General features: G+C 37.0%; 1 pseudogene; it reads right to left on the bottom strand.

Moving 5' to 3' along the window:
- Positions 1-4,736: 4,736 nt before the first annotated feature.
- LOC100723729 (zinc finger protein 14-like) lies at positions 4,737-26,858 on the bottom strand (annotated as a pseudogene).
- Positions 26,859-27,089: the final 231 nt, after the last annotated feature.

Below are 27,089 nucleotides of genomic sequence, written 5' to 3'. Positions count from 1 at the left end.
TTCCCCTAACTAGTACATAATGACTTTCTTTATTTCTTCTGATCCTTCTTGGTTTGAAGTTCACAATGTCTGCAAACAGAATAGCCACACCCACTTTTTTGGGGTTCCTGTTGCATTGTTTTCCATCCTTTGACTTTCAGTGTGTGAGTATTCTTTTGTGTTAGATGAGTTTCTTGTAGACAGAATATGGTTGGATGATGTTTCTTGATCCATTCTGCCAATCTGTTTCTTTTAATTTTGCCTTGATACCATTTACATTAATGGTTATAACTGTTATATGTTGGTTTATTGTTGACATGTTATCTTTTTGCTGCTGCATCTGTATCTTTCTGTTCTATTTAATTGCTTAGTGTATCTAAGTGCTTTCCTAAGTGTATCTAAACTGTCTTTTGATATTCTTTACAGTGTTGCCTTGGTGATCATGAAGTTCTTAAGGTGTTCTTTGTCATGGAAGTATCTTATTTCTCCATTGATTTTGAAGGACTGTTTTGCAGGATACATCAGTCTAGGTTGGAAATAATTTTCCTTTAGGATCTGAAATACTTCACTCCATGCTCTTCTTGACTTCATTGTTTGTCTTGAGAAGTATGCTGTGATTCTGATAGGGTTTCCTTTAGAGGTGATTTGTCTTCTCTCTGATAGCTTTTAATATTCTATTCTTATGTTGGATTTCTTTGGATGGTGATTATTATATGTCTGGGTGTAGTGTTATTTTGCTTATAGCTATTTGGAGTTCTGCATGCTTCACTGATCCTGATGTTAGTTTCCATTTTCGTGTTTGGGAAATTTTCAGCTTTCTCTAAATATCCTCTTAACATCCTTTATGTTGTCCCGTTCTTTTTCATTTATTCCTGTCAATGGTACGTTGTTTTTCTTTGCATCATCTTGCAGCTGTTGAATTGTTATTTCCTGATTCCTTGTTATTTTTAAAAGATCTTTCCTTTCCTGTACTAGCTGCAATCTTGTCTTCGAGGTCTGAAATTCTATCTTCACTTTCATTGAGGGTTTTTTTTTAAATAACTTTCAATGGAATTGTTTGATTTCCTGTGTATCTCTTTGCATCTGCTTTATGTATTGTTTGTTTCTTATATTGTTCATCCAGGGATTCTACATTTTTTAGTTCCTCCATTTTTTTTTAACTGTGTCTTCTTTAGATACGTTTAGCATCTCTTTCATTTCTTTTATCCTTTCTTCTTTTACCTGGGAGATTATTTTTCGTTTGAATTCCTTTAAATCTTCCCAGAGTTGCTTCTTTATTTCAGTTGCTATTATGCCCAATATTTCAGGTGTATGGCATATATTTTCTTCTGTGTACATAGCTCCTAAGGTTTCTTGGGATGGGATGTAGGTTTGAGATTGTATTGGTCTTTTGTTTTGTCATTTTCCTATATTTCCATGTTTCAAGTGTTATCTCAAGGCTTCCCAAGGGCCTGTTGGAAATCCTCTTCTATGCCTTCCCTCCTGGGGCTCTGGCTGCCCAGGTCTCTGGATTGGTCACTGGGGGTGAGGAGGCAGGCCCATGCCCTGGGGACGTGTCTCATGAAGCTATGAAGTTCCTTGGCTGGTGAGAGCAATGATCTCAAACTCCCAGGTTTGGGATGGTGCAGGGACACTTACCTCTGCTAGCCCAATTTCCAGAATTTAGGGCACTGGCAGGCCCAAATCCCCAGAGTCCGCCATGCATGACAGGAAGCTCGGAAGTTGGTGCAAGTAGGCTCAAGACCTGCTGAGCTGGTCCAGTGCAGCAGGAAACCAGGAAGTTCCCTAGCTGGGGCTGGAGCAAGGATCTTACTCCCTATGCTCCAGGGATGGTGCAGACACACTCACCCCAGGCCGCCCAGCCTCCGGAAGTGAGGGCACTGGCAGGCCCCAAACCCCAGAGACCGCCAAGCAAGGCAGGAAGTGGGGAAGTTGGTGCAGGCAGGCTCAAGACCCACTGATCTGGTCCAGTACAGCAGGAAGCAGCAAAGTTCCCTGGGTGGAACCTGGAGTGAAGTTCTTAAACTCCCTGGGCCCGGGGGGATGGTGCAGGGACAGTCACCCCAGGCTGCCCAGCCTCTCCCGTTTACTCTTTAGGTAGCTGTCACTATTTAATTTTGAGACCCTGAGGTTTTTTTTTAAACCTCTCACCAATATTTTAAACAGTTTTTCAGCACAGAGATGTTAAATTCTCTTAAGCTAAATTTTAAAATCACAGACTATTTGGGATCTTATCTATAGTAAATAATTAAGAAAAAAGTCACATCTTTACTTTTCAAGTAGCTCCCATGTGCTATTTCCAGTGTGGTAGTCAGAACAGTGGTACCTTGGTACTTGTCAACTGATTTTGGGAAGTGTATTACATACCAAACCAATGAACATACTAGGACACAATTTTTTGTCAATATGTGTCACATACCAAATCCAATGAGTTTCAAAGAAAGCACTAGGATACCAAGGTGTGAGTGTATATGAAATGAATGGTTCCTTAGCACAGACCAGATCAGCCTGGGCTGCTTCTGACATTTTCAGGTAGGAATTTAAGGCAAAGCTTGGACTTCTGGGCCACTTTTTAAAATTGAAAAATTAAAAAATAAAAGAACAAAGCAACATAATGATATCAAACCTTCTCCAGTTAATGCATTGCCTCATTAATCTGAATCCCAGAGGGAGCAGAGGTAAAGGCCTTTACAGGGAGGTGGGACCTTTTATCTGGGAGGAGTTACAAATCTTTAGGGAGTGAGGGCTGGAACAATTATGCACTGCCATGCTAGAGACAAAAGATGACAAGACAGGATATGCAAATAATGAAAGTACAATGAATGCTTGCCCAGTGGTAGCTGTCTGCATACCCAGTCATGCTTGGAGGAGAGATATGCATCATATCCTTCTAGATACAGAACAAGGGCCTAAGGCCTTGGACGCCTGCAAGTCCTGGGATGCCCATTTGGATTAGTCACCATGTCACGGGGTGCAAGAAAACCACCAGCACAAGCAACTGTTCCAGACGTGTATAAATTGCTGTACATCCACCTGATGGAGTATTCAGGTGCTGTTTAAAAAATCATGGATGTGTCGGGCATAGTGGTACATGCCTGTAATCCCAGTATTTGGGAGGCTGAGGCAAGAGGATCATTGCACGTTCAAGACCATCCTGGGCCACAGAGAGCTCAAGGACAGCCTGAAACTGCATAACAAGACCCTGTCTCAAAAAGACAAAAAAGAAATTCAACAGTTTTTAGTACACTGCACAAAATTAAAGTGTTAAAAAGACACTTAAAAATATAGGTCCAAGGATACCAGCTAGAATTCATTCATACACCTTGGGCCAGTTGGTGTTTGAAGGCACCTCTCATATATTTCAAACATTAGACAATACTCCTTTGGAATAATGAAAAGTGGTACTGTATAAATTGAGCTCTAAAATTGATAAAACACAAGCTGAATAATTTATTAAATTTCATTTTTTACCAAGCTGGTATCTGCCATGACTTAGGTTTTCTTTCATGCCATGTTTCAACCTGTTAGACAAGAATAGTGATAGCCAGACATGGTGGTGCATGCCTGTATTTCCAGCACTTAGGAAGCTGAAGCAGGAAGATTGCCATGAGTTTGAGATCAGCCTGAACTACACCATGAGAGCCCATTTCAAAAAATATGATTAACAAAGAGAATGGCATCACAGCATCAAGGAAAAATGCCATTTGCTTAATTACATTGTTATGGATTAAGAACTGGTGGTCAACTTAACGCCAGCTGGATTATATCAGCATGGCATTGAGTGAAGATGCTCCACCTGAGGAAAGCTGCCAGGATAAATAGGTGGAGAAGAAGGGAGGTGTTGAGGGTTGAGACAATAAGGAAGCATTGTGGGTTCTCCTATGAGTTGCTGTCTGAGCTGTTGGTTCTCCTGGAGAAGTCTTGGTCCTCACATCAAGCATTACTTCCTGGCTCCGGAGGGGAAGACGTGTTGCTTGGTCTCCAAGATAAGCTCGTCACACTGCTTCCTGGTGTGTACCTGACTATGCTTGTCATCGGAGGAGCTCGGGGCCTCCCTGTCGCTGAGGATGGCTGTGGTGCCTTTCAGGATAGCCCTGGTCTTTGTTGTGTGATTTCTTGGCTCCAGCGTAGAACCCTCATCCTACTATCACAGTTCCTTCATCCTGCTGGCATAGACTTTCTAGCTTCCACCGCTGACCCTTGGGTCTTCCCGGCACAGATCCATAAAAGAGACTAGCGTGAGTCCTTCTTGTGGGCTCTGGATTTCCAGTTGGACTCGTGGGAGGTATTGTCCTGAGCTCTGGATTTTTATCTGGACTCATGTGGGACATTGCTGTGGGGTTTAGGCTCTTGACAAAAAATCTGTCTTTGGTGTTGCAGATAGATTTCCTGCATGTTCCTGTGTTAACTCCCGGTGACCATTACAAAAATAATATTATCAACTCCTGTCTTGATCTAATTGTTCTCTGTGCACAACCCCTGACTACAACATACATCAACAGCAATTGTTCTCTCCGAAACAACTTCACTATTGACAAAAATTTCTTTAAAAGTGTTATTCTTGATAAATCATACCATCATTTATAATTTGGAGAAATTATTATAATTCATGATATCCAATTGGAAACAAATTATGGTTCTGCTGATTTATAGCAATCAGAAACTCACAGAAGTTTAGATTATTTTTGGTATGTATGGTGGAAAAATTACCAACAAATTAAAAGTCATTGGAATATAAACAAGAAAAGGACAACTGATGGTAAGAAAACAAAATTTTATTTAAATTATAATATTGGCCCTAATATGAAAGAAAATAGGCAAAATTATGTACATGATATACTATAGAATGTTGAGATACAAGTAGGCATCTTGTCATGCATGATATGAGAAACATAACATGCTATTCTACAAGCCATGTGAAAACAAATCAACTTTGTCAAAAACATGCTCAGAAGTCTCTGAAAATATATACCTTAATATAAATATGGCATCAAATCTAAAAATATCTTTTGTTACACAGAATACAGAGTATACACACCAAAAATGTAAAACAAGGGTAGTGATAAAATCTTATCAAAAAGTTAACAAAATTTTGTTTTTAGTGACATATACCTCCCAATTGTGAGGATGAAACAAAAACTACATAAATATGAACTTTACTTGAAAGTAAAAAATAATTTCAATTCATCATGCTTAACTAAAACACTTTTATTAAGCTCAGACACATAAAAATGCCCAATACCTAATTATGTCAGCTCAGTATTTTTATATTAAATGCTGCAGATACATAATTCAGATGTTGAGGCTGGGGATTTAGCTCAGTGACAAAAGTGCCTGCCTGGCAAGTGGGAGATCATGAGTTTGATCCCCAGTACCAAAAAAAGAAAACATAGTCCAGATAGTTATGTGACTTACTGAAAAACACATAATGTACATACTTTAGGGTATTTCTATCTGGGATTGTATTTTCTGGGAATTTTATAGAAACACTGAAAAACTTAAAAAGTTGATTATTCGTACAGGTCTCTACTATGTAAGAACTTATCACAGGGTTTTCAAAATAAGCGCATATATATATTTTTTTTTTCCTCCCCAGTGTGACTTCATGTATAATATGTAATTCCCACAGTGCTTACATACATATGGCTTCTTCCTTTTGTCAACTTTTTTTATATCTTTGGCAAACACCAGGAATGGTGAAAGCCTTTTCACCTTTCATATATAGAATTAATGCCAACTGTGTGTGCTTTCATGTCTTTTATAATCGCCAGCTGTGCTAAAAGCTTCCACATTGCTTACATTCATAGGGTCTCTCCCCAATGAGTTCTTTCATGTCTTTGACAAGCACCATGTGCACTGAAAGCTTTTCCACATTGCTTACATACATAGGGTTTCTCCCCTGTGTGAGTTCTTTCATGTCTTTGACAATCGCTGTATGTGCTGAAAGCTTTTCCACATTGCTTACACACATAGGGTTTTTCCCCAGTGTGAGTTCTTTCATGTATTTGACAGTAAGTATGCCTGCTGAAAGCTTTCCCACATTGCTTACATATGTAGGGTTTCTCTCCAGTGTGAGTTCTTTCATGTATTTTACAGTTATCATGCTTACTGAAAGCTTTCCCACATTGCTTACATACATAAGGTTTCTCCCCAGTGTGAGTTTTTTCATGTATTTTACAATAACCTTGTGTACTAAAAGCTTTCCCACACTGCTTGCATACATAGGGTTTCTCCCCAGTGTGAGTACTTTCATGTCTTTGGCAAGCACCACGCATGCTAAAAGCTTTCCCACACTGTTTACACACATAAGGTTTCTCCCCAGTGTGAGTTCTTTCATGTATTTGACAGGCACCACGCATGATGAAAGCTTTGCCACAGTGTTTGCATACATAGGGTTTCTCCCCAGTGTGAATTCTTTCATGTATTTTACAAGTATCATGCTTACTAAAGGCTTTTCCACATTGTTTACATACATAGGGTTTCTCCCCAGTGTGAATTCTTTCATGTATTTTACAATAACCCTGTGTACTAAAAGCTTTCCCACATTGCTTACAAACGTAGGGTTTCTCCCCAGTGTGCGTTCTTTCATGTTTTTTATGATAACTCTGTGTGCTGAATGTTTTCCCACACTGCTTACATACGTATGGTTTCTCCCCAATATGAATTCTTTCATGTATTCTACAATGACCTTGGGTACTAAAAGCTTTTCCACACTGCTTACAAACATAAGGTTTCTCCCCAGTGTGAGTTCTTTCATGAATTTTACAGTAACTTTGTGTACTAAAAGCTTTTCCACATTGCTTACATACATAAGGTCTCTCCCCTGTGTGAATTCTTTCATGTATTTTACAAATATCATGCTTACTGAAAGCTTTTCCACATTGTTTACATACATAGGGTTTCTCCCCAGTGTGAGTTCTTTCGTGTATTTTACAATAACTTTGTGTACTAAAAGCTTTCCCACATTGTTTACAAACATAAGGTTTCTCCCCAGTGTGAGTTCTTTCATGTTTTTGACAATAACTATGTGTCCTGAAAGCTTTTCCACATTGCTTACATATGTAGGGTTTCTCTCCAACGTGAATTCTTTCATGCATTTTACAATGACTTTGTGTACTAAAAGCTTTCCCACACTGCTTACATACACAGGGTTTCTCCCCAGTGTGAGTACTTTCATGTATTTTATGGTAACGTTTTGTACTAAAAGCTTTCCCACACTGTTTACATACATATGGTTTCCCCCCATTGTGATTTTCTTCATGAATCTGAACATCACTAAGTGTGCTGGAGGTTTTAAAATTTTTCTCATATACAAAGGTCTTCTTTCTAAGGTGAGTTACTTCACTAAGATCAGAGTAGGATTTCCCACACTGATCATATTTAGAGGGTTTCTCTCCAGTATTTGTCCTTGCATCTTTCTGAAAGGAATGGAAATCACTGCAAGTTCTTCCATGTTTATTACACTTAGTAAGCTTCTCTTCTGATCCTGAACACTCAGATGTCTTCAGTACAGTGTGAGCTCTAACCGGCTCATTTAGTGACAAGTGCCCAATCAGAGGTTTTCCACAAGCAAGGCCTTCAGCTGGTTTTAAACCAGCTCGTTTCATGTCCACATTAACATCTGGAGTCCAAAGGAATAGTTCTTCATATTGATTCCAATATTTATTTTGATAACATTTCTTAACTTCTTCATTTCTTTAAAAAGACAAAACAAAATAAGATAAAACAACAAAAAAACCTTTCAATAAAATGGGTCTCCATATTAATGATTTAACATGAGTTTTGGTTTGATGTCTCCTAAAAAATTCTGACAATTAACAGAATGCCCTAGAGGATAGTATCAAAATAGTCCTAACTAAGAGTGTATTCATTTGGGAATTTTTAAATTGGTGTATTTTGGAACACAGAAAGATTAGTTTGATTTTAGGCAATTGGCACACATGTCTATCACATACTCATCACCTTGATACCTTTTCTCTCCTTACTTTCCTCACTCTTCATGTTTGTCTTCCCCAACTCCAGAAAGTCAGGCTTTCCTTTTTAAATTGCCTCATTTATTTTACTCTTTAACTTATATTTTTGGTTTCTCATGTAAGAGAAAGCATGTGACCTTTCATATTCTGTGCCTTACTTATTTAACTTAATATTGCAGGATGAAGACCCATTCATTTATTTTGGCAACTGACATGGTATCATTTATATCTATGGTTGATGATATAGCAATTTTCTTTTTATTTTCAATGATGAGAATTAAACATGGATCTTAACACTGAATCACACTTCCATTTTTTTGTTTTTTTTCAGAGATTCTCACTGATGATTAAGTTGCTCGGGCTAAGCTTTAACCTCTCAACCTCTTGAATCAGCTTCCCAGAGTGCTGGGAATGTAAAAAATCAGGCTGAGCATATCAAAATCTTTCTTTACTTATCCAATGATAAACATCTAGGCTGATTCAAGGCTTAGCTGTTATATATTGTCCTGCTTTGAGTATATTTATGCATGTAGCAATATAATGTGATGACTTTAACTCTTTGGGACTATTCCCAGGAGAGGTATTCCAGGATCAAATGAAACTTCTATGTGTAGTTTTTGAGGTGTCTATATTCTGGTTATCATACTGGCTACACTTAACATTCCAACAACAATGATGAAGGTAGCTCCTAAGAATTTTGAAACTTGAATGAACTCAATTCTCTAGAGGATGACTTGGAAACACTTGCTGTTACAACACAAATTATTCATATATACTTTGAATACTGTATCAATGTTAGCAATATTTTTAGATATTGAGTATCTCGTCCACATGTAAACATAGATTGCTGAAGATGGGCCTCAAAATTCATTTTTTCATATATACCTATACATAATATTAAGCGCAATTTCATACATTTTTATGGTGATCATGAAATAACTTTTCTTATATGGCAGATAGTGTCACTTGATAGTATGACACCAGGACTCAGTTTCATATTGAAATATTTCTGTATTCACTTGTCAGATTACACACACTAAAACTATATACAACTTTGGAGAATATTTGTGAGAGTAAATAAATTTGAACATGGTTATGTTTCCTTGGTTGTGATATTTCTGTTCTCACACTGAACCTTGAATATTCCTTTTCCTTCTCAGTGCAAATTACCTTAGATTTCTCTGGAAATTTTTGTATTCTTCTTCAACTTCCTGGTTATCCAAGACACTTCCTGAATTACATAGAAACAGAAGGAGACACTGTATTATTACATAAAAATGAATAGATTCCAATTAGATTCATGGTATAATGTAACCAGGCACAAGATAACATCCAAAATGTTTTCATATTCTAATGAAATTGTACTGATGAACGACAATGTTCTCTGATTGGGTAAATGAGAAAGTATTATCATTCTTACTTATAGTGGCCATGTTCCTAAAAGTTTCTTTCATCACATGTCGGTAGAGCTTCTTTTGGGATGGATTCAGCAAAGCCCACTCCTCTATGGTAAAGTGCACAGTCACATCCTCCAAGGTCACAGTCTCCTAAATGATCAAACATGTATTTCTTGAAGGAAGGTTGATACTCACAGCCTGGGATATGTCTACCTCTCTTATAAAAAATTGAAATGAAAGACAGGTGTGGTGGTGCATGTCTATAATCCCAGCACTCAGGAGGCTGAGGCAGGAGGACTGCCATGAGTTTGAGGGTGGTATGGGCTACACAGTGAATTCAAGGCCAGCCTGAACTGCACAGTGAGACCCCATCTCAAGAAAAGGAAACAAAAGAAAAAAGCTGAATTGTGACTGAATTCTTCAAATATTGATTCTGTGCCTTAGTCATCAAATTCATGTGTGTACACATTTTTTCAGGCAACAATTCTGATGCTAGATTGCCATGTATTCCTAAAGCAACAACAGAATAGAAACACTGGTTCTTCTGTCGGGTCACTACTGGGGTACCTGAGCACTGCCTCTAGAGCAGAGCTTATGGAAGGAATCTACAGGATTACCACCCACAAAACACGAAGGCAAATGAATATCTAATGCATGGTTTTGATAGACCACAGGTAATACCTCTTTTCATGTTTTATTTTTTATGGATTGAGTCTTTCTTTTTTTTGTTTTACTTAGGCAGCATCTTGAAATTTGAATTTGGTTTCATTAAAAAATTAAAAGGTTTATGAACAATAATTAAAATGTTAATGGGAAAAGTTTTACTGGAACAAGTCTATGAACTTTCACAATAGGTAAGCATGGTATTTTATCCTATAGCTCAGTGTCACCAAATGTTCACCTTGTACTTAGTAATAAATTCTAGGGTGACATGGGAATGTAATGAGGGGGACAAATAAAAAGTATTATATGCATTGAAAACCAATGTATCACAAAGGAATTAGGCACGAAAGGAAAACTTGCTGTGGTGCATGCCTATAATCTCAGCACTTGGGAGGCCGATGCAAGAGTACTGCCATGGAGCTTGAGGCCAGCCTGAAACACAGTAACTTTAAGACCAATCTGAAATACAAAGTGAAATCCTGCCTCAATTCCCCCCCAAAAGGATAACTTCAAAAAACTGTCATGAATGAAACCTTCAATTTGATAAAACATTTATAACTGTACAGTATAATAAAAATTAACAATATTCAATACCTTTTAAGCAAGAAGGTTGATAGCTTACATAAGATACATGGAAGACATTCAGATTTCACCTTTTGTGAAGCTCTACTATTATTAGAGAGAGTGACAAATACTTCTCAGGAAAGGAAGATAGTCTTCAATGTCCACAAATACATAGAATATTGACTTATGAGAGAGCTGAAGCTATGTGGCTCTGGAGGAAATCACAATCTGTTCTATTTATGTTCAGGGATAAACAGGTATGTACTTGGAAACCTGGACTGCATATTCTTTATGTACAATAATTAAGTTACATCATGAAATGGGAAAGATAAACTTGAATGTCTTGAGAATTCATACTGAAATAACTTTTAGATGTGAAAAAAGTGTCTCTTCAGGAGAAAATCAGCTAACCATCAGAATTAGAAGGATAAATAGGAATATATGAAAATTGTGACAATAACAAAAAATATTTGTGGTGTATATAGTATAAAAATTTTGTACAGACAGGAGTAAAGATCAATGAATATAAATCTCAAAAGCATGACTGCAACGTAACTAACTCAAAACACCAAATAGAAAACAAAAACCAAATCTTTTTTGAGAAAATCTTTAAGAAATGGAAGTATGGAAGAACACAATAAGGAAGTAGACATATGCAAAATGAAGATAAACTGATACACTTTATACCCACTTCCTGTTTCTTGGAGTTTATCAAAATCTGCAGACCACTGACTTCTTGCTATTGTCTAGAGAACACACCATGCTCCAGAAGTACCTGGAGATAAATGAAATTTTTTTCTAGAAAACTTGAAAAATCCTGAACCACATAATTAATGGAATGGATGGAGAAAGCACTTTGCCCGCGATTCACATATCAGCAACTGTGAACACTGTAAGATGGAAAACAACAACAAACAAATGATGAAAATATTTCTCTTGGCAATTTCTAGAGTAATCATTTATTGAAAATTTCAAGGGAGGAAACTAAAAGAACATTATTCATAGAAAATCACACATGATGAACTTAGGAAGTCACCAAAGTGGGAGAGTCATTGGGCCTGGGCATGGATGACAGTCATGGATGAGGGTATTAAGTCGATTGACTCAAATGAGGGGACAACAGGTTTGAGTCAATCAACTGCATATGAAACTTTCTGAGTACTCCCAGGACACAGTATAACTCCGCGGAGTTGCAGTTTGGATTTCACAACCTTAGTCATTCACACATTCTTTTCCTTAGAACCTAGTAATTGTTCGCCCTGCAATTTTGTGGGAACCACAAATACCCTCCACAATTGCTTTTTAGGCAGGTTTGCAAGCAGCCAGTGCAAGAGCGTTATTCAGTTCTCCTAGCTGATGACTGGCTGCTGTCCTGTAACCCATCTCCAGATGTTTAATTTAACCTTACATTATATCTTGTAAACAGAAATGATTATAAATCTCCCACCATAATGGGGCTCTGTCCCATACCTGTACTCATACTACTATCAGAGGCTGAGGCAGCAGCATCAAGTTCAAATCCCAACTTATACATTAGAGTCTTGGTATCAAAACTAAACAGTAACACTAAAAAAATGAAAAATGGATGTGATGTATAAATGTCCTGAATATACTCAGGAATACTCTTCCCATGACACTAGATAATGCTCTTCACCTAATTTTTGTTTCACAACCAGGTCAGACAAGATTTTCTATGTTACAAGTTTACCTCATAAGACATTAGGTCAATAGACATTTGTAATAAAGCTCTTCTTAGTCTCACTTTAACTAAATTTTTAAATATTTTTCAGGCTTGTGAAATTACAGGCTTGAATTACATTTAACTCAAGCCAGCATTAAGGGTAAAGTGGTGAGTTATAACAATTAATTAAGGAAGCTACCAAAGAACATATAATCTAGCAGCTACTATACAACAATAAAAAGACCAACTAAAGTATCTTCACTAAAGATCAAAGATATCATGCTATAGCAATACACAATAAAATTAATTTTAAAAACAAAACTAAAATTCATGTTCACATTCATGAAAAAATAAGATCAAAAAACTAAACTCATGTTCACATTCATGAAAAACCAATACATAAAGGGAAAAAAGCAACAACGACAAAACCAACAAATTAACAAAAAAGAGATTCTTTGTGATTTGAACCTTGTGGTTCTCTGCTGAGGTCTACCGTTTTGTGGTAGTGCCCACTTAAGAGTGTCTCTGCTGTCTCTGGTGGACAAAGGAGGTAGACAGAACCCAGATTCATTCTGTGTAGTCCCAGCTAGCCTATAGTAGTATTGGGGTAAGGTGCCATATAATCATAACCAGCCTTCAGTAGGAATAGGGTGGGGTGCTTGTTCAGTTCCACAGAAGCTCAGGCTGATCCTGTCTCTGGCTGTGCGACTGTCACCTGAGTTGCTCAGCCCACAACACTATGGATGTTTCTTGCCAGCTTGATCTTGGCTCCCCCACCCTGAGTGTCTACCAGGGTTGTGTCTCAACCAGGTACCACTAGGTCTGAGAAGGTGCCAACCCACAGCTATTCTGAGTACCAGTTTTACTTGGCACCACCCCAAAATGGCATCCAGTCAATCAGCTCTCTCCCAGGACATTTGAAATGGAGTCACTCGCCAGCCAGGGAAACCTACTGTGCCCACTACTGCATTCCACTGGTATGTTTCTCCCTGAAGGTCTCCAGAGTCCCACACCATCACTGCACCTCTATAGGTTCAAGGCCCTTCTCACACTGACCTGGGAGTCAGGGACAATGCACAGTTTTCCCAGGAGCTAGGAGTCAGGGAGAAAGTACATTGACCATCTCCTCTTCTGCTCTGAGGTCCACTACCTTGTTCTCCCTGTCGGCTACAATTCACCCTTCAGAACTTTCCTGGGTTTTAGGGATCCACCTCCCACCTTCTTCTCTTCTTCAAGTTGTTAAACTCCAGTGTCTGGACTCCTAGATTTGGAGAGGCTGACCTGGCTGCTGCTTAACACTCTACCATCTTCTTGACAGTAAACACGCTAATATTAAAACATGAATCTTCATACATTTTTATGCATCTACTAAAAACTTTTTCATGCAAAGTCCATTTATTTTCCCCAAATAAAATTGTTCAGATTCAGTCAATAATAAAGATGCAGGTTTTCTTGGCATCAAGCCCAGATTCACCAGGACTCTGCTCAGGTCTTCACTAGTGTTTTCCCTTCATACTATCAACTGTTATTTACAGCACTAAATCATGTTAAATACAGGTGTCAACCTGTATTTAAGTCTTGTTTCCATCTATGACTTTCTCAAGTCTTGGAATATATTAGATTCTTCAATGAATCACCTGATAGTTACCCAACTCAAATTTAATAACAGGTTATTTTGTACACTACTCACTTTCTTACAAATTAAGAAACAAAGAAAAAATAGTAAATGAACATCATCATGGTTGCTTTCTTATATTAAAAATTGAAAAAATGTTTTTCTTAGGATGAAAGAATTCATATATTGGATTTCTTACAAACATGTTTGCCACTAGTCATTATCAAATATTTTGTTGTAGTATAATAAAATGCAACAAAAAATACTATAGTCGAGAACATAGTAACAACAGTTGATAATGAGTTGGATAAAACACAAAATCAGATATTGAAAATAAAAATTAAGTCATTTTAATACAGTGACTGCACATTTCTACCATAATGGAACACTTTTTTTTTTTTTTAAGTCCACTATGGCTTCTAAACAACACTTCAGAATAAAAAAAAAAGAAGTTTACTCTGGCTCAATTTTTGGACAAGGTAAAGTAATAACTAGTAATGGCCTTGTGGGTGATAAGAATCCTGAAATCACAGGGCATCATGTGAGGAGAGACTGAGAATAAGTGTGTGTTCTTTAGTCTGTCTCTTTCTCTCCTAGCATTTAATAAGGAGACACCAGAAAGCAAACTTCTTTCTTCCTAATTGCCTCCTAAGTTCTTCAGGTGTACATATTTACTCAGAGTTGCTATTTTTTTGGTGTATCTTTCTGAAGATTTCACATCATCATGAGTTTTGAATATAACAATTCATCTACAATCATCACAGAGTCTGAATTACCCAATATATTTTCTATCCTAGGTATATACAGAAAAGCGGTGAAGATAAAGTCCACAAAAACCTTGTACATGACTATTTACAGCTTAGTATTCATCAAATCTAAGAGGAAGAAACCAGTGACATGTCCATCAATTGATGAATACCTAAAAGTATAAGCTACTCAAAAAAGAATATTGTTTATACATAAAAAGAATTGAGTTTGATTTCTGTATTTATGGATTACTTAGGAAATTCCATGTCAACACTACAGACAGAGACAATGTTCAAATATCTACTTATATAAAATGGCCAGAATATTAAAATCTTCAAAGTAGAGCCTACATCAGCAGTCCAGTCTTCACAAGTGAAAAAAAAAATAGGTTCAAGAAGGCAGAATTTCTAAAGAACTACAAAAACTCTTCTAAATATTTTATTTAGTGACCTTAAGGTGAATTCATGTTGTTAGGAAAGGCAGGGTATCCTTTCTGCGACTAAATAATACTGTTGTATAGTAAGCCACACTATTGTGCATTCCTACAATATTATGAAATAAAAGGTCCTCTAAGTGCCATGTTCTACAGGCTTTTTTACAAGGTAATTTGTTTCAAGGTGCTGAGTAACATGATGATTTTGACCTCTTCAGGAGTTTAATTTACTGATTTTTTTTTTTTTTTTTAGAGGAACAAGATCACTAGGAGTATGCTCTAGAATTATACATTTCATTCTTACTTACCAATCTCTTTTTCCCCGCTGCCTGGTAAAATCAGGGGTGGCCAGGGTTCCTCACCATGGCCCTCTGTAATGGTGTTCTGCCTTGCTACAATACTAAAGGCAATAAAAGATGTTGACCAGGATTAAAACCTCCAGCAATAAGCCACAATCTGTCTGTTCTCATTAGAAAGTGGTAGCTTTTGCTGCAATTGAAAGCTCACTGACAGTTCCATTGGAATAAATGTATGTTGCTTTCACACCAGATATCTATTTTAAATTCTGGTTTCATTTTAATACAGTTTCAATTCAGTTCTTTTTATTTTTTCTTAATTTTTGTCCAACACTGTTGAACTGAGATCCTTGCATATCCCAGCCAAGTGCTCTGCAAGTAATTACTTCACCTGCAGTCAACTCATTTTTTTGGAACATAAATTTCTTATTATAAAAACAAGGCACTGTGTATTCAAGCATATGATAACAAAAAGGTGATACACATTCTGTTTCTTTTTCTAAGCACAGATGTTCAGATTCAGTATATTATAAAGAAAAGAGCTTTACTTTGCCTCACAGAATCATGAGAGCCAGTTAAACCAGTCTCACCAAGGCCTGTCTTCCACTGTCTCACACTGGTGTTTCCCCCATACTTTAAAAATAGAATATTTGCAATGCTGAGTCAGTGCATAGTTGCTGACCCAAATTTCACTTTTGTTCACATTCATGCCTTCCCAGCTTTAGAGAACACTGGCTTCTTCAATCAGTCCCCTGTGGTAATCTATACTTCTTATCTTCACTCTTTTCAGATTTTGACAGGTTATTTTATGCATTTTGTCTTTCTAAGTAAAAAAGAAAGAAAACAGTTAACCAATGTCATCTCATGACTGTCTCTTCATCTTAAAAATAGAATGAAATTTCCAACCTTCTTTAGATGAAATAATTCATGTATCTATAGCTATTAAAACCATGCTTGTCAGTAATCATGACACAATTTGTTGTATCAAAATAAAATGCCAGTAAGTATACTACAGTCAGAAAGACATACAGTAACAACCGTTGCCAAGAATGTGAAGAAAACTCACAGTTACTGAGAAAACAAGATGGATACTCATGTTGCACAGCAAATACCTGACAGTTTCTGAGTATTTTTCAGTCCAAACAAAATATTTCATGTTCATTAAATAACCAAAAGGTTTACTTTGGCTCAGAGGTTGGGCTAAGGTGGGAAACTTAAATCTGATAATGACCTTCTTGCTGACAGACCTGACAGGGCACCACATGGAGAGAGTCTAAGAGTAGAGGACATGCTCTCCTCTCACTAGGTGTTTCACGTCAGTATTCATTCATAGGGACTCAGAAAACAGAAAACCTTCTCTCCTTCTAACTGCCTCCTAGGTAACTCAGCTGTCTAGATTTACTCAGATAATGTTTTCACCTATAAGGTATACCACTGAATGTTCACCTATTTGTCTGGACCCCTGGAAATTAATGTTTTTCATAAATTTTGAAGGGAACAATTGGAATATAACCATTGTTTTCACATTATTCATTAATTAGCCTCTTAGTTATATACAGTAGAGTTATATGAAGACCTAAGTTCACACTAACATACGTTCATGAATGTTTATATCCCATATAGTTAAATTAGGTAGAGATTGATAGTCAGTTGGAAAGGGACAAGGTCCAGGATAGAGCCACTTCTGATATGAGAAGTGAGTCTGTAGTTGAGGGCTGAGGTGATAGAAACCAGGTTGCAAGATGGAGACCTGACAGCTAGGCCCAGAAAACTCACCACAAATAAGTGACAGTTCCAAGTCGTATTGTTAACTAGTCCATCTGCTCAGGTTAGCCCAAATAATGTAACAAACAAGCAGGTGGATGACCAGAACACACTGACCCTTACTTCTACTGCTGTCAGAAATGCCTTTCTTCTTCTTTGTAGTTACATATAAACTAAATTTAATAGTTCCTTCTGATGAATATTGCCGTATGCCTTGTTTTAGAACTAGAAAAATACTAGCTAAGCAATTGTACTTATAACCCAATAGGTTGATTTTAGCTCAGCCCAAAGTATTCTATAGAAATGTTACTCTATAGAAAACTATTAGATAATTCAATTTTGCTGTATAAAAAACCTTGGAGCTTCAGTTTCACCCATTTTCATGTTCCCTTTTGCTCTCAGGAGCTTTTCTTTTCATAAATTTTCTAATTTGCCTTTTGCATCTTCTGTTCCATTCTTTGATGACATGAAATATGAACCTGGCAGAGTTAACAGGTTACCATGTACTTTACAATGACATTTAAAACTTAGCAATCATAAAAGTCAAAAGGTAGAAACAACTGAAATGCTTCCAAATTGATGAATAATCAAAAATGTGAGCTTTCCATATAACTCGTTCATAAAAGGAAATATTTTTTGATAAATGCTACAACATAAATCCATCTTGGAAATATCATGCAAAAAAGACAACACACAGAAACCGTATTTATTCACTTCTACAAGATGGCCTGATTATGAAAATACACGGAGTTCACAGAAGGTTAGCAGTTCATATGGCTTGGGGAAATAGAAAGAAGCAGGCAGGGTTCCTTTAGAAGCTAATAAAATATTTTAAGTGAACTAGGCTGTTGACTGTATATTGTAAGTAAATGAATCTAACAGTAAGTAAATTATTCTAGTAAAGCTGGCATAAAATAATTCCTCCTTAATAATAAATGTGCAGAGAATTTGGAGAACTCTTTACAGTGCAGCTAATAATAAATGAAGGGAGAAAGGCAGGAAAGGGGAATATTTGAGAAAAAGGTAAATAAAGAAGTCTATAAGAGCAATAAATGGATGTAAGCAGAAATAAAAGTGGAGAAAATAAAAAAGGGAAGCGACAGAGAAAGGAAGGAAAAAGAATGAAAAAAGAAAATAAAAAGAAAAAACCAATGTGATGGGGGAGAGTGGGTGGGAACTAGAGAAGGCTGACAGATGAAAAGGAAAAAATACGAAGTCCAAGGTGAATCTATTTACTATATCACATCACAAAACTTCTCAGTGAGTTTGATAGAACAGGCTGCCACCTTCTTGTTCTGATCCTTGTCCCTAAAGATAAAAGTGACAGATTGTTGACTTTCTATGTCAGATTCTACAGCGTCCTCTGAGACATTTTAGATTTGCACCTGGAAATAACTGACAGAAGAAAGGCCAGCAAGCTGGCCAAACACAGTGAGGTAAACGATTCCCACAGAGAAACCAAATTGCTGCTCTTTAGCACAAGAAATCCTGAAGATTGCAGATAAAATGAAGACAAAGGAAAGGACAATGAAGATTAAACAACTGATGTGACCACATGCACAATGAGTGGGACTTTGTCTCTGTATGGATCCCCTTCAGGAGGGAAAATTTGGAAAACATTAGACTCATAGAAGCCAACATAAAAATCTAGTATCTTTTATGTAACTGCTACAGCCAAAAACATCCCAAGATAAAGCCACAAGGCAGACGCTATCACAGAAGCAACGTGCAGACTATAACACATAGTCAGATAAGCAGACAAATAGTAGGAATTGCCCATGACAAGAATTGAGTCTAGCAAAGGGTAAACAACAAGAACATCTTTCGAGCCATTGATTTCAACATTGAGCACAATTCCAAGAAGCCAAAAAGAATAACCTGAGACAAGGTTCCGTATTTCTCAACAAGCATGGGTGTATATCTGTTGAGATCCCAGACAGACTGAAGACAAAATGTTGAAATTTAACCAAACACCAAACAGCAATTAATAAGTCTATGCTATTACCAATTTGCTAGGCATTCCACTTTTCTTCCTCATCTATTCAGTTCTAATAGTCTCAACATTCACTGTAGTGAAAGCTAAAAGTGAGACCAATATATTGTTACATTAAGTTCTTAAGATGAAGCTGAACAATTAACTGGGTGTTGTTAATAATGACTGCAAGGAAAGACAGGCATTTTGAGTACTGCAAACAGGCGTGGGACATCAAAGTATAATACTTACAGTGAACATATTCTAGGAAACACATATTTGATTTGGGTATTTAATTCAAAATGTATTATCTGAGACTATTCATGATTTCATTCACTACTTCAAATCTTTGATGTATTTTTAATCTGTATATTCAGCACTTAATTTAGATATCTTATTTTTTATTGAATAAAAAATGAAGGGAGATGAGAATACTGCTATACATGTGTAAACTTAGCTTCTTGGGAGACTAAAGCAAGGGGATGACAATTTAAAGGTCAGAATGGGTAATTTAGCAGGAGATTGTATGGTATGAAACTAGCATAGAATTGCAAAAATCTTTCAAAGTTTCCCTGAAATTCAAGTAGTAAACAGCTCATCTTCAGACAGAAATAGACTTACCTCAATCAATATACTGATATAGATGGTTTTGGTGGCAAATTTACTATCCATTAGAAATGTAATTAAAAACTGTTAATTCTAATGCATTTAGAAATACTTAGACAATAGGTTTTAGATATTCTTACATTGTGTATTAATAAATGTTTTCCTAAAACAGACATTTTCAAAATTCTGTGGGACATAAAAACTTTTTTCTTCAATTACATAGGATAAATAGTATGTAGATTATAATAGATAAGTACTACAAATATTAGGGAAGGAATACTTTCACAGTTCCAATTTGTTTTCATTTCTCACTGGAAGGATGAAATAATGGAGCTCAGTCACACTCAGTATGCAGTTTACCACTAAACTACATTACGAGCTTACTCATGTTCTTTTTGATGCAAAATATATGTTTTTCATTATTTAGACGGAGTGTCACTATGTAGTGCAAGGCTGGCCTTGAACTTAATAGGTGGCCCAGGCTACTGGTACTCACCCTCATGCCTCTTTGTCCCAAGTGCTAGGATTTCAAACATGAATCATCATGCCCAGCTGTAAAATACATTAAAAAATTCAGTACAAATTCATGAAATAAATTTAGCAAGATATAGAATTAAGAAATGATTTCAGGATACAATGTCGATGTTTAAAGAAATATGTTTAGCAAAATGTATCAAAAACATACTGAATAATTTATGAAATATAAATCAATATATTGGAAAAGAAGCCAGGTATGGTGGCACATGCCTGTAATCCAGGACTTGGGGGAGGCAGGGCTGAGGCAGGAGAACTGCCAGAAGTTCAAGGTAGCCTGGGCTCCATAATGAGACCCTGTCTCAAAAAAACTAACAAAAAATATTTTTTCATATTCATATATATGAATAGATAATCAAGATGGAACAACAAGCAACATAAGAAAAAATATAAGGATAATGGATAAATTAGTTTCTGAGCATCTCATCATGTGACCCATGCTGGCAGTCAAGAGTTGATCCCTGGATGGTGGCATTACAGATGTATAGCACTGCCCCTTTGTAAAACAGGATATTATAAACAAATGAAATGTATAACATAATTTTCACTTAGTGAATTTTAGGTGGTGGAAAAAATTCTCAGAAATGTATAAACTTACAAATTTGGCAACAGAAGAGGCAGATGTGGAGAATGAAACAAGTTGGCAAGCAATCAAAGTGACAATAAAAAAACTTTCCTTCATAAACTCATCTTCCAGTGCATTTTCAAGAGACTCATTGAAACTTTTCTGACATTGATCAAGATGCTGTCTGTATATGTACCAATTTCTTAGGATGAATATATTCCTTATATATATATACAGATATGACCACTGTATCACTATGGTATACTCAGCTGGGCATAGTTTCAAACGTTTGTAATCAAAGAAGAAGAAAGAAGCCTCTGCAACTTATGTCCCAGGATAATACAGTCTCTTATCTAAATCCAGATATGTGCGTAAGAAAAGGCATACATGGCCCATTACACATATGTATGCAAATGTTCAAATCCAGGATAGAACTTTACCTAGCAAAATATAAGGATGTATAAGAAAGCAGTTTCTAATGTTTGCATGTAGCTGAATGGTAGCATGGGTCCCTAGTGTACACGATGCAGGTTTAATCTGAGTACCTCACAAAGGAAAAAAAAAATGAATCTATGAGAATAGTGTTTTATCTGGCAAAGAATGGCTCAGCATCATAAAACTATAGTAAAACTTACCACAGAAAAATGAACTGATATGATTATTTGACTCGGCATAAGTATTTTTGAAAGGCTATTTTTGTTATTTTTTAAAGGCTTTAAGGAAGAAAATAATATGATTAAATATAAAGTACATGTTCCTTAAAACTAGCAAACGTTACAATGAACGGAAATGCAGTACATGAATTATTTTAAAGTCTGAAATAATAGTAAGTCCAGGATACTGTCTCCAGTATTCTGTCTCTTGAAACAAAAATTCCTGTGTTACTACAGGACATATAGGCAAGACAGACAAAAAAACAACAAGAAGATTGAAATTAAAGATAAAATATCTATGCATGAGTGATGAAAGAATCAAGACGTAAAATTTGAAAACAGTAACAGAAAAACTATGTTCCCAATGCCAAGATCAACAGGAAAAGGTGATAGTGTGTCTCACAATTTCAACACTCATTAAAACTATCCCAATACAACGAAGCTACAAAATACAGAATCTGAACACAAATTATAAGTAAATACTGTGCTCAATACGTTGATATCAAGGTCAGTACAGACAAAAACAACAGAGAAGTCTAAAATCTTGTTTAAGAACCAATGTTTAGCTCATTATCAGTGAAAAGAGAAAACAAATTGTTAATTAATAGAATCAAAGTGCAGGGCTGTCCCTATATCTTGTAGCAATAATGAATATTTTAGGGGGAAAACCCCACTGTCAAAAATATACTTAAATAAGAGGGCTGAACTTGTTTAAAATGCAAATACATGTGAAAACTGCATTGAAAGGAATCAACTAGTTGCTCCCATCTGGTTTCTCACTTAGTCTCTTACCAATATGTTGTTTTGATAATGAAAATGCTTCCTCACTTACCACTGTAAAGCAAGGACATTATTCACACCTAGAAATGATCCACCATCCACCACGTTTAAAAATTGTTTTAAAATTATTGTCTATTCAATCAATAAATTATTTAAAAGTCAACATCTCCAAAGGGGGGAAAATCAGACATAAAATTAAATTGGAGAAGATGATCTGAATGTCAGGAAAGTAATGTACAGACTCAGATTTGATGACGAATTATGCTAGGAATTTTTAAAATTATATACTTAATGCAACTATATGTATAACACCAGTAAAATAACTACATTTAACATCTATCAGAATTCTTTCGGAGAAACAAATTAAAGTGTTATATTTATCAAAGAGGGCAATTTATAATCATCAACTAGTGATTTCTTACTGTTTATTTCTTTAAAGTATGTATTATTTCTACCCATTTTCTGTTTTGTTTAGTCTTTAAGTAAAATTAAAAAAAAAAAAAAAAACGAGTAATGGAAAGAGGGATGCCCTTTCCCACTATTCGGAATATGCTATATAGTTTCAGTCACTCAAGCCTGAAACAGCAACCTGTAAACACACTAAATTTATAAATATACTTGCTTTAAACAAACTGAGATTTGCAAAGGCTGGCAAAACAAACCAATAGTAAAATTTAATTTTTTACTTCTTTATGGTAGTAAATTGCTCATTTTATAGGCAAAGTGAATCTGATATTTGCATCACAAACATTCAGGTAGATGGAAAATATATAAAATATGATAGTAAAACATGGGGAAAAATACATATAAGAAAATATAGGCCAGGTATGGGGGTGTACACCTGTAATCCCAATGCTTGGGAGGCTGAGGCAGAAGGATTGCTACGAGTTTGAGGCCAGCCTAAAGTATATAGTGAGACCCTGTTTCAAAAATTGAAATAAATAAAATCTAGAATTGACTAAATCTTCAGAAATAAAATTACAAAATTGTAAAGCTCTGTCCTTAACAGTTTGGGGAACCCAGGAGACACTTAAGGGGATTTCAGGGAGTCTAGTCTCTTGTCACTTATGGGATACATAACAAAAGGCTCATGGTCTCCGTCCCCAGAAAGATACAAACCATTACAAAGGGGAAATGGACTAGGAAGCACAGTGCTGGACAGAACTGCTTTCAGCCCACTAAGGGAATGGCAGAGGAAGTGGGGTTATAGGAATGAACAACCCAGTATAGAAAGCCAGATGTTGACCCGAAGTTAAAGCAGCTAAAGGGCTCTCAGAATCAGCGTAAGTTAAAACTAGGAATGGAGTGTTTTCCCTTTAGCTTTGCAGGAACTTGGTGTTACATTCAAACTGCACAGCCCTGCGTTTTCACTGAAAAGTTGGATCCCATCTGCTTCTAAAAGTAATGTAAGCCAGAGTACAATCAGAGTGGGGGACCTCTTTATAATACCAAAACAGTAACAAAAAAGCCAGACACACCAACACGCATACAAACCAAAAAAACATACCCTCGCATAGTCTTCCCTGTTCAACACGGCTCTCATACTATCTTCCTGGTTGGATTGCTCTGGGGAAATTGATGACTATAGCATTCACACATCGAAAACAATCTGATGAACATCATATTCTAAAAGGACTTTTGAAGAGTTGAGGGAGTAAGTCTACAGATATTACTTGAGTTTGAAAGGAAAAATATGATCAACCGAAAGGAAGTTGAAAATAAAATGTATTGAAAATGCAAAGCCAGGCATGGTGGCACATGCATGTAATCCCAGAACTCAGGAGGCAGAGTCCAGATTGCTATGAGTTCAAGGCTAGCCTGAACTGCAAAGCAAGACTGTCAAAAAAAAAGCACAGAATATCAGAACACAGCCAATCAATCATATATCACTGTCAAGCCTTGGATCTTTTAAACCTGCTCAACACACTTGCCTTGATTTATGTATGTTTCACAAAAAAGTTCATAATAGAATACTAGCTCATGAACTTTATAAAATATACTACACTGTAAATCATTGGCTATTCAACCTTGACACCAGTTGCTGACAGAGCAGTGATTCATTGCTGCTTTCTACCATCATGAGCAAGTAGTGTACCATACAACCTGGATGAGAAAAGTAAACTACAAAACTGAAAAATTTCTACCTAATAATTTTTTTTTTAGTACTAAAGATTTAACTCGGTCTCATGTCTTTTAGATGAGTTAGACTGGAGGCATATCTCAAAATATTTATTTCAGACTGGAATAGCATCTTGTTCAATTGTCCAGGCTGGTCTTGATGTTGCAGTACTACTGCCTCAGTCTCCCAAGTGGTTGGGATTAAAGGTGTGCACCACTATGCCTTATTGATGTTTACTGTACTCAACCACTGGCATCTTGGTAAGCCACAGAGAACCCCAATATTGAACTGGCAAAATGACACACTCCTGTCCTTTCAACAGTCAAACAGGTGGAGACAACACCAAAAGTCCTCCCCAGTCTGGTCAAGTTTTTAAGACCAGGTCTCAAAAAAAATTTTTTTAAATGGGTCTGGGGAGGTGTGGCATGGCAGAGTTCAGTCCTTGTGCAATAAAAAACATCAAACACACCTTGAAATCTTCTGTGTGTGTCCATGAGAAAACCCTTCTCATTTTACTTCAATGATCATACTCATCCTATTTTTAAACATACAATTCCAGTTTTCTAATTTCCAATTTTGCCTCACAAATAATTAGGTGAACTGATCAATAACAACAGAAGATATATTTATCATCTCTGTTACTAAGTTTTCCTCCTTTCTTTAGTCCTGTGACCTCTGATCCATTCTCAGGCCAAGGCAGCACACAACCCTTCAATTATTATAACTCTAAGAATAATCTGACCTTTGTAGTTGTAGATGCTGGTTTCACTGACCTCCAAGAAACCTTGCTCTCTCATTTCCTTTTTACTCCCCTTTACCCCTCCCTTAAAAACCCTTTCATTCCTATTCTTTCATGTGCCTATAGATGGTAAATACGGGGATTTACCTCTATTTCAATGCTTGTTTTACACAAAGTCCATTTCAATCAACATCTTAAATTTAAAACAATATGTACAAACAGTCTCAGAACTACAGCATTTATTTCAGCAATGAGAGCCCACTTTCCCTTTCCATTACTACCAATATCACAGGACCATGTCCATGTAGACACCCTAGTTCAGTTTGTTTCTGAATTCGGCTTTAACAGGCAGCCCTTTCAGAACGTTATCTTTAGCGTGACCCCCATCTCCCTTGGTAATCCATAAACATCCCTTACATTTTTCTCAGCATTCTAAACTCTTACAGGCCTCATTTGAATAGTCTAATTGTATTAGTTACCTTATGAGTAAGGCACCTAGCTAGGGAAAATGGTCTGAGATAATGTCGAGAAGCCATATTGGTAAGAATTAATGTAAGAATAGTGAATTACAGGTAGAACTAAGAATCAACTTCCTCACGCAACATGGAATGTAACCTGTCCCTGCTACAGGGAGGTGCCTTCCCTACTAAGCTTTGGATTTTCCAGGAATTTAAAGTGTACATTAAAAAGTTTTCCTTTAAAACCCCAGTTTTTTATACAACTTACAAGGTAGAAAAAAGGGCTTAAGAGACTGAGTTCCAAATGGTCATTTATCACAGGTGACCATTCAAAATTTAAGCCATGACTATGCTCTGATTACTATAATTGTCTCTGGATTGAGCAGCCACATGCCATTCACTCAGGATACTTCCAAGGAATCAGGGACTTATTCTTATTTCCATTAAAAATACTCTTTAACATCTTTTGTTCATGAGTTCATTCCACAATGTTAAGGATCTTGAGCTCTGTTCTTTATCACTCTGAGTAGAGGTCTAATAGAAATTAATTGAGATAATTTTGGGGGCTGCTGAGTATGGAACGCAAAATTTCACTGCATGCTTAGCAAGAACTCTGCCTCTGAGTCACATCGCCTGCAATATTAAACTTTTCTTTGGATTCTCATAGCAACTCCTATTATGATTTTGGCAACAGGGTAAATGTTGGAAATTCAGTAATTCATTCTGAATATAAAAAGGTAGGGAAGTCCAAGATGAGTTATGGGTATGAGATTTTGCATCACTGACATTTATAAACGCCAGACCCTCCAGGTCTGCTGCTAAAAAGGCTGAGATCAGAGACCTGGCACATCGCAGCTGCACCCAGCTCCAACCCATACCTGAATCAGGGTTCCCTCAACCTAATGCTTTCCCCGCCTTCCCCAGATTGGTGTTGCTGATGCTGTGCCTGGGGCCTCCCACACATCATTGTGGGCTGGCAGTGTCACGGTGGGGACAGGATGCAGGGAACCTAGAGCCAACCCTAACACCGCACAGGGAAAAAGGGAGAAAAGCACCAAACACTGGGAGAACCTTAGGGTCTGGAGCTAAGCAGGGGGCTGGAAGTTCCCCGGAGTTGGTTCTGGCCACTTCTTTTCAGACCCTGTCCCGATTCCATCCCATCCCATCTTCGATCCCACAACATCACCATGATGAGGGCTTCCGGGTCTCCCAGAGTCTTTCCTACGCATCCAACAGAAATCACAGAAGGCGGCCCAGCAAGTTGGAAGGCTCTCGACAATACACTGCAGACACTTTCACACCGTGACACCGGAAGAACCCGCCTCCCATGGCTCACGTGATTGGACAGTTCATACGGCCCGCCTCTTTGTCACTGATTGGCTCCTGCTCCATCGCCCTTTGAGCCAGCAGCGGGAAGGCAAGTTGTTGCGCGCCTGGGTAGAACTCAAATAATAACCCAGGAACTTCTGGAGCAGAATTTTTCTCAGTGTCAACCTTAACTCCCCTACCAATAGTTATTAAAACAGTGGCGCCATCAGATGGTGCAGGCAG

The sequence above is a fragment of the Cavia porcellus genome, unplaced genomic scaffold (assembly GCF_034190915.1).
Source record: "Cavia porcellus strain 051 isolate PalLab524CR breed Dunkin Hartley unplaced genomic scaffold, mCavPor4.1 scaffold_2, whole genome shotgun sequence".
In the NCBI taxonomy this organism is placed as follows: Eukaryota; Metazoa; Chordata; class Mammalia; order Rodentia; family Caviidae; genus Cavia; species Cavia porcellus.
This window is presented reverse-complemented; position numbering and strand designations above follow the sequence as displayed.